Here is a 10,587-nt window from a genome sequence, read left to right on the forward strand (position 1 = left end):
GAATGAACCAGTCATCTTAAAAACCTTTTTTCCAAATCCGCAGACAGTAGCGGAAAAGATATTACATTCGCTGGATATTAAGAGGTGTCTAAAATGTTACCTGCAGAAAACGCAAGGCATACGTAAATCAGACCATTTATTCGTGGCCTTTGGAGGGACAAAAAAGGACCACTCAGTATCCAAGCAGACTATAGCCAGGTGGATTGGCCTGGCGATCCAATTCTGTCATACTCAGGCTGGCAAACCGCTCCGCAGCAGGGTGAGAGCCCATTCTACAAGGGCGGTAGCCACTTCAGCCGCACTCTTCGCGGGAGTACCACTGCACAACATCTGTAGAGCAGCCAAATGGTCCAGCCAACATACATTCACGAAGCACTACTGTCTCGAGGAAACGAGTAACATGGACGCAGCGGTGGGGCAGGCAGTGCTGAGGCATTTATTTCGCTAAGGTGATCCTCGTAGAACATCCCCCCACCACAAACAAGGTATGTGCGATATGGTTCTTCAATTTCATTGACATTTACTTTTATATTACAGTGCTTATTAGTATCATATTTCGCTTGGTACTGGTCGTAATACCAACTTGTTGATATTGTGCTTACATTTTTTTTACTTCATAAGAACATGGGCACATTTCTATAGCATAATAACTAGAGATGCAATTTTTCGTATTACTGTTATATTTATTATGATTATTATTAATATCAGTCAGAGTATTGCTATAAAAGCAAGATGCAGATTAATTCACTGGTTCTCCAACATTACTGCTCGCTACTCTGATTCAAGCATGTAAATCTATGAAAGATACTGGAGAAGAAAATTAGTTACTTACGTGTAACTGCAGTTCTCCAATAATGGTATCTTTCATAGATTCACATGCGACCCACCCCCCTGCCCTCAGAGGCTCCCCTTATATACGGATATTTGACTTCACACTTGTACTAGAAAATCTGAGGGAAAACGGCCTCTGTTGGGAGTGTTCTAGAGGGTGTCGAAGCCTGATTGGATGGGACTCAAGTTTGGGTCTTTTCACAAAACAAAATGGATAGGCTATAAAATAGCCTGTGGGGCCTACCTAGGCCTAGTGGTTTTAAACCTACTGCTTTGTGTATTTGAGGTTACCGTGAGGCTCCCACCTCGATGACGGGGATGATTCAAGCATGTGAATCTATGAAAGATACCAATACTGGAGAACCGCAGTTATAGGTAAGTAACTAATTTTCTTTCTATCCATGGCAGCAGTAGATTGAAACACACACACATTTAACAACTACACTGTAGCAAATACACCTGCACCATACAGACCAGATGCTTATTTAGAAATACCACTACCTTTTCTAGAACAACAAAATTGGCTTGAAGGCACCCTACCAAACATTACAGAAAATATTGAACTAGGCCCTTTGAGTAATGATGTTCCTGCCACAGGGGTAGATGTCATTTTGCCATCTTTCTTGGTCCTCATTCCAGATGTACTAAAAGAAGCTTACACCATAGATTGGGCAGTGGTGCAGGCTCAGCGTTGTACCCCAACCACGTAGGGTTGGATAGAGATTCCCCTAACCATCTTATACCATTTAAATTAACACCACAGGTCCAACCACAATACCCCATTAAACATGAGGCTAAAAAAACAGTGAGAAAAACACTCTCACAACTTGAGTACATAGGAGTAATCGAACCCTACATATCACCAATGAATAACCCTTTGTTTCCCGTAGCTAAGCCGGACCATTCGTACAGAATAGTCTTAGATTATAGACATCTTAACAGTCATACACGCACATTTGAAATACAGAATGCGCACAGCACAGCACTTATTAACAATTTAGTGTGCAAAAAATACAAAACAACCTTGGGTATTTGCAATGTTTTTTTCTGCCAAAACCTAGCGCCTGACAGTCGGGATTAGAGTGCTTCCAGTACATTTGGCTCTCAAAGGAAATTTTGCAGACTCCCTCAAGGGTATAAGAACAGTCCAGGATTGTTTTCAGCAAGTGTAACATCACTATTACATGATATTGACCACAAGGCGTTTTCCTATGTAGATTATATCTACCTCACAGATGACTACCTCAGAACACACCTAAAACGGGTGAACCGCATTGTTGTCGGATTTGCCGAATTGGACTACAAATTTAATTTCAAGAAAACCAAAATTGCTTTTCTCATCATTGTTGGGCTTTTTGAACTTTGGCAGAACTGACATTCCAGATTATGCACAAGGCATAAAACCACTTTATGACAATACATCCAGACTTTTCAAGCACAAATTGGACAGTTAATATACACACAGTCTTAGACCATTGCAATAGGACATGCATGAAGCTAAACACTTACATACATGTGACAACAAAACAAACTTGGTAATCAGGGTAATTTCATGTGCTGTCAGGTTCACCTATGTAATATTCTTTGGGGGTGACACCATGTCATTAGCTTACAAATCATATTTGTATTCCGCTGCTGAACGGAGTTTTGCTCTCGCTGAAAAAAGTCTGACTGCTGCCCAGGTGGCTGTCATAAAAGAGAAACCTCTGACCAAGGGAAAGCGCATTATTATTGTTACCCTGATGCCAGCCCTTGAGGCTGTCACCCAGGCTAGCGTCCCAAATGCAAAAGTATTACATCCATGTTGGAACCAAAGGGCAACGTCTCTGACAGCCACTGATGTTGACTATGTTTTTGATCCAGAACTTCAGACCAAAGAATTCCTTCAAAAACAAGTTGAATACCCAATGCCTACAAGCATTTTTCCTCTTGAAAAATAGTGGATCGTCATTTACACTGATGGTTCAGTTCAACCAGTTGTAGGGTCCAAATACCAATACTCCGCCTCTTGAGCAGGGTAATGAACAATGGTAAATTCCTCCCTCAATATACCTGCACGCAGACCCTAGGGGACTGTACTGCACAACTTGCAGAACTTAAGGCTCTAATTTTGGCACTGGAACAAACGGATCCTGAACTTTCTACATTGATTGTGTGTAATCCGTACTATTGTGTCCAGTCCTTCAGTGAACACTATTTGCGCCGAAATGGGTTCAGAGATTCAAAATGGAACACCATCAAACACATATTTTTGTGGGGGAAGGTAACAGATCTTAAAGATAAGCTACCAAAGGTCCATATAGTTCATACATTGGGTCACCAGTTTGTTCTAATACATGTTGTTTGTTGCAGGAAATACTTTGGCCAATGAGGCAACAAAATCTGCAGTAGCCACGGCTTTTGTTGCTGCGATTACTCGTTCTCATACAAGACTGAATGATGAAACACTGGCTGCTATGAAGACTTCAGCTAACAGCAAGCCCTTATCAAAGGCATATCTTGCCAAATATTCCTACCACTTAAGTGCCCAAAACGTTCAATTTACAACACTGCTAGGGATGGATGATCGTGTGATCCCCAAAAAAGACCAGAGATTAGATCTCATCAAAGCAGTGCATGAGGGGGTTGCTTCTGCCAGTGCTGGTTTGGCAGTTTCTATCTCACTGTTGCAAAAACGCTATTGGTGGTCAGGTCTACTGTAATGATATTTGTGTTTTCACCACTGACTGCACTTTGCAATTAGCCTAGCAGCATACTGTCACGCCAGCTTAATTTTGCCTATTAACTTTATTTTAGCATTAGCCACCACCATGTTAAAAGCTGCAAGTAATTTTCCATGCTCATGTTTTACAGTGTGCACATGTTTTTATTCTGCTTTTCGTGTTCTTCCCTACCAAGGGCTTAGGCTGATAAGAATATACTAGTACGGCAGGGAACGTTTTTGTTTTGTAGGGGCACCTTGTGATTTTGGCTAAGTCCCAATGTGTTCTTTTCAAAGCTGGCCGAAGTAATCAGCATTTTTTTAATAAGAAACTTATGAGGAGGGCGTTTCTATAATTTTCCTCTCTTGTTTGTTCAAAGTATAAGAGGCAGAGACCAGATGGACCGGAGTATGAGTGATTCAGATCTCAGACATGCTCAGGACGCTGAGGTGTGTCATCCTTCCTGTCAGGATAATTGATCTCTCTCTCCATGAGCGATTCTAGGATCTGGCAATCTGATACTGTTATGAGAGAGATGAAGCAGATGTGCCCATGCCTCATGGTGATGCATATTTTTTAATTCATTATTTGCTTTGCATTATAATATAGATACATATATTTGCTGTGTATTTTACAGTGGAGAATCCTTTGTACATGTTTTCATTTCATTGCTGCAACCATTTTCAAACGTGTGCTTTCAGCATGCTGACCTTCCTTTACCAACCTTGCGAAGTGAATTAATAAATGTCTTCTTTAGACTAAGAACCAGAGATTTTTGTCAGTGCATGAGTGTTTCAGCTCAGTCATCAGTGAACTAAAACATCCACTCAGACAGACCAAACAGTATATCCTTTGCTGTGACATCTGCCAACAAACTAAAGGGTCCACCATAAAACACCCAGCACAGACACCTCTCTTGATTTCCAACAAACCACATCAATGTGTGTACTTGGGCCATTGCGGTCCCTTACAACCTAATGGTGCATACAAATACATCTTAGTTGCTGCTGACTCATGTTCCAGATTCCTATGGATATTGCCACAACCATCAGCTGACGCTCAAACTGTTATTAAAGATTTTCAAGTCTGCATCGGGACATATGCTGTTGCAGCATTCCACTCAGACCAAGGTCCTGCTTTTGCCTCTAGGGCATTCAGAGGCACCATGGCAATGTTTGGTGTTCAGCTGCATTTCTAATCTCCCTATCATCCAGAGGGAAACACAATTGTGGCGTGGAAAAACCAAGACTTAAAGCAAGAGTATTAGGTACAGGTCAATGTTGGCTGCACCACCTCTGTGGAATCCAGAGAGCAATAAATAATCTGCCCAGAAGGTCTTTGGGAGGACGTACTCCATACAAAATCCTGTTTAGGATACCCATGTATGTGTCAGATCCTGAAGGCTCTGGCGCAGTGGGGACAGAAACACTTTTTGACATAACAGTTTTGTGATGAAAATTCATCTGCACAGGCCACTATCTTGGGACTGAGGGATTTACCAACAACATCCACCAGCTGGATTCCTAAAGTTGGAAATCTAGTGCGTGAAAAAAATGCTGTATAGAAAACATTTGGCCCATCATATAGGTCACAGGTTCCAGTCCTGGGGATACACGGTACCAAAACTGTCATTCTTCCACCGCTGCTTGGTTCTAAAGTAAAATGTTTCATTTCATTTGACAATGTCAAGCTACACCATGTGGCCAGTCCTGCACAGTAGACCACAAGAACTCCTGAGTAGTTTCCATATCCCTCCTACTGCTACTCAGGATATACCTCTACAAGCATTAAACAATGATGAAGATACTTCCCCGAGCTTGGGGAGGGGGGAAAATGAATTATCCTTAGTCCCGGTCACCACATCTAAGATGAGAAATGTTCAGAATTCTGAGTTATATTACTCAAATTCAACTGAAGTGGATGGAATTGTTTACTACGAACTGCCAAGGGATACATCTGCCAGTTCTTGTTCACCTTCACCGGCTCCAGTATTTACACAAACTGTTTCTGGTTATTTTGCTGATATCAATGACTCATTTTCAAATTCTTCAGTGTCTTCTGCAGCATCTGTATCAGGAGCATGTAAGCTTTTCAACTGGCTTAAGAACAACTATCTGCTTCGTCTGTGGTATTATCTGTGGATATTTCTGACTTTGCTTGCCTTCCTTCTTTGGATTGGTTTTGTCATCGTTTTCTTTCTGCTGATACATGGTCACTATCCTACTGAACGCTCTGCTGTTGAACTGATGGATGAGGTTTTAAAAACTTACCTGTCCTTGCATAAGGTCCAAAAAGACTTGTCCCTAGTGAACATTTCAGCTGTTCCTATTCCTGATGGGATTGTTTGGGATAAAGTACTATTCGATATCTTCGGTCTTACAGAAATTATTCAACTTCCATATGTATTCAAAGTATCCATGACTGATATTATAACACCTTGGCTTCTTTCTGATGACTGGCATGTAAAAACAGTTGATTCTATGCTTTCTGAGCTTGAATATTACACTGTTTTTTAAAGTGACGATGTCTACATAACAATAGCGAATTATGGGGAAATGTTTTGTTATCATCATTACAGATATTATTGTCTACACAAAGCCAGCACCTAGAGAACTGTTTCAAATGACACACAATGAGAACGTTGTCCGACTTCACCAGTGGGGAGTTCCAATACATGTAGAAGAGTTCTTGAATTTTACAGGGCATGATGGTAAAAATGCTGAGCCTTATTATTTTAAATTGCTACCTTCAAAATTATGGAACATTTTGTTAACTGATAAAAAGTTGACTTACACTGATTCCCTTGTTTCCCAGTTGGCTATAGAAGGCTATGAATATTGGTTGAAGTTGATTGACTTAAAAAGTGTGTGGGGAACTAGAGATTGGCAAAAACAGGGTAGGGAAGCATTATTTAGAGAATGCCTTATTCCACAACAAATTATGTTTCTCAGTGAGACTGTATAACAAACAAGTTGTTTAGGCTTTGAGAAAATTAAGGAATTGAATGCACCCAGTGTTCCTTCGCCAGCTAAATTTGAAAAATGGCAAAAGATTTTAAATGTCACTGAAGAACAGCTCAATGGTTGGGCCCAGAACAACACCTTTATTTCAACACTTTCAGGTCCCAACTGGTGGTTATTGTGGCCAGTGGACACAAATGGTTGTCATGCAAGTTTTGTAAATTTTACTCAGGGTTTTAGAGCGAGGTGACCTGGCCCTCATTACATCAGCACATAACACTCTGGTATCATCACCACATATAGCATGGGCAAACTGTCAACAATGGTTGAAATCTTCCACACCTTAGTCTTCTCCCAGAAGATATAGACTTACAAGACCTCTTGTTAGGTCCTAGGAAACCACACACAAAACATTTCTTATATGCAATATATAATGAAATTTGAAAGCTTTCCCAAAAGGAAGTCACTACCCGGTTAACCTCTTAGCTGCTGGGCCTTCCCCCCCCAGTGCTGAGCCCTTTTTTGGCTATTTGGGGTAGTTTGCGCTTAGGCCTTCATAACGTTTTGTCCACATAAGCTATCCACGCCAAATGTGCGTCCTTTTTTTCCAACATCCTAGGGATTCTAATGGTACCCAGAGTTTGTGGTTTCCCCTGGAGGAGACCAAGAAATTAGCCAAAATACAGTGAAAGTTTCTTTTTAAAAAAAAAATGGGAAAAAAGGGCTGCCGAAGAAGGCTTGTGTTTTTTTCCCTGAAAAATGGCATCAACAAAGGGTTTCTGGTGCTAAAATCCCCATCTTCCCACCTTTCAGGAACAGGCAGACTTAAATCAGAAAACCACATTTTTCAACACAATTTTGGCATTTTACTGGGACATAACCCATTTTTACTATTTTTGGTGCTTTCTGCCTCCTTTCAGTTAGTGACAGGAATGGGTGTGAAACCAATGCTGGATCCCGGAAAGCTAAACATTTCTGAAAAGTAGACAAAATTCCGAATTCAGCAAGGGGTCATTTGTGTAGATCCTACAAGATTTTCCTACAGAAAATAACAGCTGAAATAAAAAAAATATTGAAAGTGAGCTGAAAAAAACAGCAATTTTTCTCCATGTTTTACTCTGTAACTTTTTCCTGCAATGTCAGATTTTTTAAAGCAATATACCGTTACATCTGCTGGACTCTTCTGGTTGCGAGGATATATAGGGCTTGTAGGTTCATCAAGATCCCTAGGTACCCAGAGCCAATAAATGAGGTGCACCTTGCAATGGGTTTTCATTCTATACCGGGTATACAGCAATTCATTTGCTGAAATATAAAGAGTGAAAAATAGGTATCAAGAAAACCTTTGTATTTCCAAAATGGGCATAAGATAAGGTGTTGAGAAGCAGTGGTTATTTGCACATCTCTGAATTCCGGGGTGCCCATACTAGCATGTGAATTACAGGCCATTTCTCAAATAGACGTCTTTTTTACACAGTGTCTTACATTTTGAAGGAAAAAATGTAGAGAAAGACAAGGGGCAATAACACTTGTTTTGCTATTCTGTGTTCCCCCAAGTCTCCCAATAAAAATGGTACCTCACTTGCGTGGGTAGGCCTAATGCTCGCGACAGGAAACGCAACATGGACACATCACATTTTTACATTGAAATCTGACGTGTTTTTTGCAAAGTGCCTAGCTGTAGATTTTGGCCTCTAGCTCAGCCGGCACCTGGGGAAACCTAGCAAACCAGCGCATTTTTAAAAACTAGACACGTAGGGGAATCCAAGATAGGGTGACTTGTGGGGCTCTGACCAGGTTCTGTTACCCAGAATCCTTTGCAAACCTCAAAATTTGGCCAAAAAAACACATTTTCCTCTCATTTCGGCGACAGAAAGTTCTGGAATCTGAGAGGAGCCACAAATTTCCTTCCACCCAGCGTTCCCCCAAGTCTCCCTATACAAATGGTACCTCACTTGTGCGGGTAGGCCTAGCGCCCACGAAAGGAAATGGCCCAAAACACAACGTGGACACATCACATTTTTCTTCAGAAAACAGAGGTGTTTTTTACAAAGTGCCTACCTGTGGATTTTGGCCTCTAGCTCAGCCGGCACCTGGGGAAACCTAGCAAACCAGCACATTTTTTAAAACTAGACACCTAGGGGAATCCAAGATGGGGTGACTTGTGGGGCTCTGACCAGGTTCTGTTACCCAGAATCCTTTGCAAACCTCAAAATGTGGCCAAAAAAACACTGTTTCCACTCATTTCGGTGACAGAAAGTTCTGGAATCTGAGAGGAGCCACAAATTTCCTTCCACCCAGTGTTCCCCCAAGTCTCCCGATAAAAATTGTACCTCACTTGTGTGTTTAGGCCTTGCGCCCACTAAAGGAAATGGCCCAAAACACAACGTGGACACATCACATTTTTTCACAGAAAACAGAGGTGTTTTTTACAAAGTGCCTACTTGTGGATTTTGGCCTCTAGCTCAGCCGGCACCTGGGGAACCCTAGCAAACCAGTGCATTTTTTAAATCTAGACACCTAGGTGAATCCAAGATGGGGTGACTTGTGGGGCTCTGACCAGGTTCTGTTACCCAGAATCCTTTGCAAACCTCAAAATGTGACCAAAAAAACACTTTTTCCTCTCATTTTGTTGACAGAAAGTTCTGGAATCTGAGAGGAGCCACAAATTTCCTTCCACCCAGCATTCCCCCAAGTCTCCCGATAAAAATGGTACCTCACTTGTGTGGGTAGGCCTGGTGCCCCCGACAGGAATAGATCACACAATGGTCAATGTTGGTCCTTACATGAGGCAGCTGTTGACCCTGGGGTGATCCATTCCTGACGCAGGCACTAGGTATAGGCACTCAAGTGGGGTAGTGTTTTTATCAGGACAGGTGAGGAATCACTGGGTGGTAGGAATTTTGTGGATCCCATTATATTCCTGTAGTTTGTGTGACAGAATGCGAGAACAATAGAGTTTTTATTCAACATTTCAGCTTTGCATGGTATTCTGGGTAAGAAAACGTTGGGGAATCCACACAAGTCACACCTCTGTGGACTCCCCCGGATGTCTAGTTTCCAGAAATATTTGGGTTTAGTATGTTTCTCTATAACGCCGCCGAAAACAGGACCAAAAACACAGGTGCCTGCCTTACAAAACCAGTTTGATTTGTAATAGATAATTTTGATGTCTCCACAATAGGATTTGGGCGGTGGAATTTCGGGCTGAAATAAATTGGGGAGCTCCGAAGAGAGCACTCTCTCTCTCTGCTTGCCGCCGCATTCACCTGCTCTTTGGGTTGGGCTAACCCACTATTACCCCGTTGCACAGACTGTGCTTGCGAAGGGACAGCAGGACTGTCCTCATCACCTCCCTCATAATTTACTGGAAGAGGAGTTATCGAATGGGACTCCTCCGACTGAAAAATCACTCCCAGAGTCAGCGCTATTGTCCTATCCCTCAGATGCTGTCTCAGTATCTGATGTCTCAGTCTCTGATCCTATGTCAGAGCTGTCCTCTATAACCCGAGTGACGGCAGCAGTCATCCATCAAGATGCCATCTCTGCTATTGGCTAAACTGTTGCTCTAAAACACTAGCCTACGTAGACAGTCACAAAATCGATGGTGTGTGAGAGATACGTGCAACAGTAGAGGCCACCTTACCTGCGCTTCTTCCCTCAATCAGCACGTTCTTTCAAGACACTCAAAAAACACTTTTTCACATACCATTCGTCACAGTCTTTAGCACCTCCTGCGCCCAGTCCAACAATCATTATTGGTGCTCCCACTCCCTCCTCCTCGGATTCCCACATTACCACCCAGCAAAAGTGCCCTTCATCTCTCCATAGCCGCCCCCCACCCCGCACATACATTTGATTTGTATTATAGCGCAGGTAATGGCTGACTTTACTAATGTACTCAGCTATTGACATAAAATACAGATTTGCTCTTTGCAGTAGGCATATAAACCTTCTGCACTTCTTTATGGCACTAAAACTGCCACTAGACAAAAGTCTGATCCTTTTGTAGCAGAAACATAATCACAATACTTACTTGACTTTTTTATTACTGCCTAAAAGCTACAGTTGAAATGCGTCAGTTGAAGTATGTG

The sequence above is a fragment of the Pleurodeles waltl genome, chromosome 3_1 (genome assembly GCF_031143425.1).
Source record: "Pleurodeles waltl isolate 20211129_DDA chromosome 3_1, aPleWal1.hap1.20221129, whole genome shotgun sequence".
NCBI classification, from domain to species: Eukaryota; Metazoa; Chordata; class Amphibia; order Caudata; family Salamandridae; genus Pleurodeles; species Pleurodeles waltl.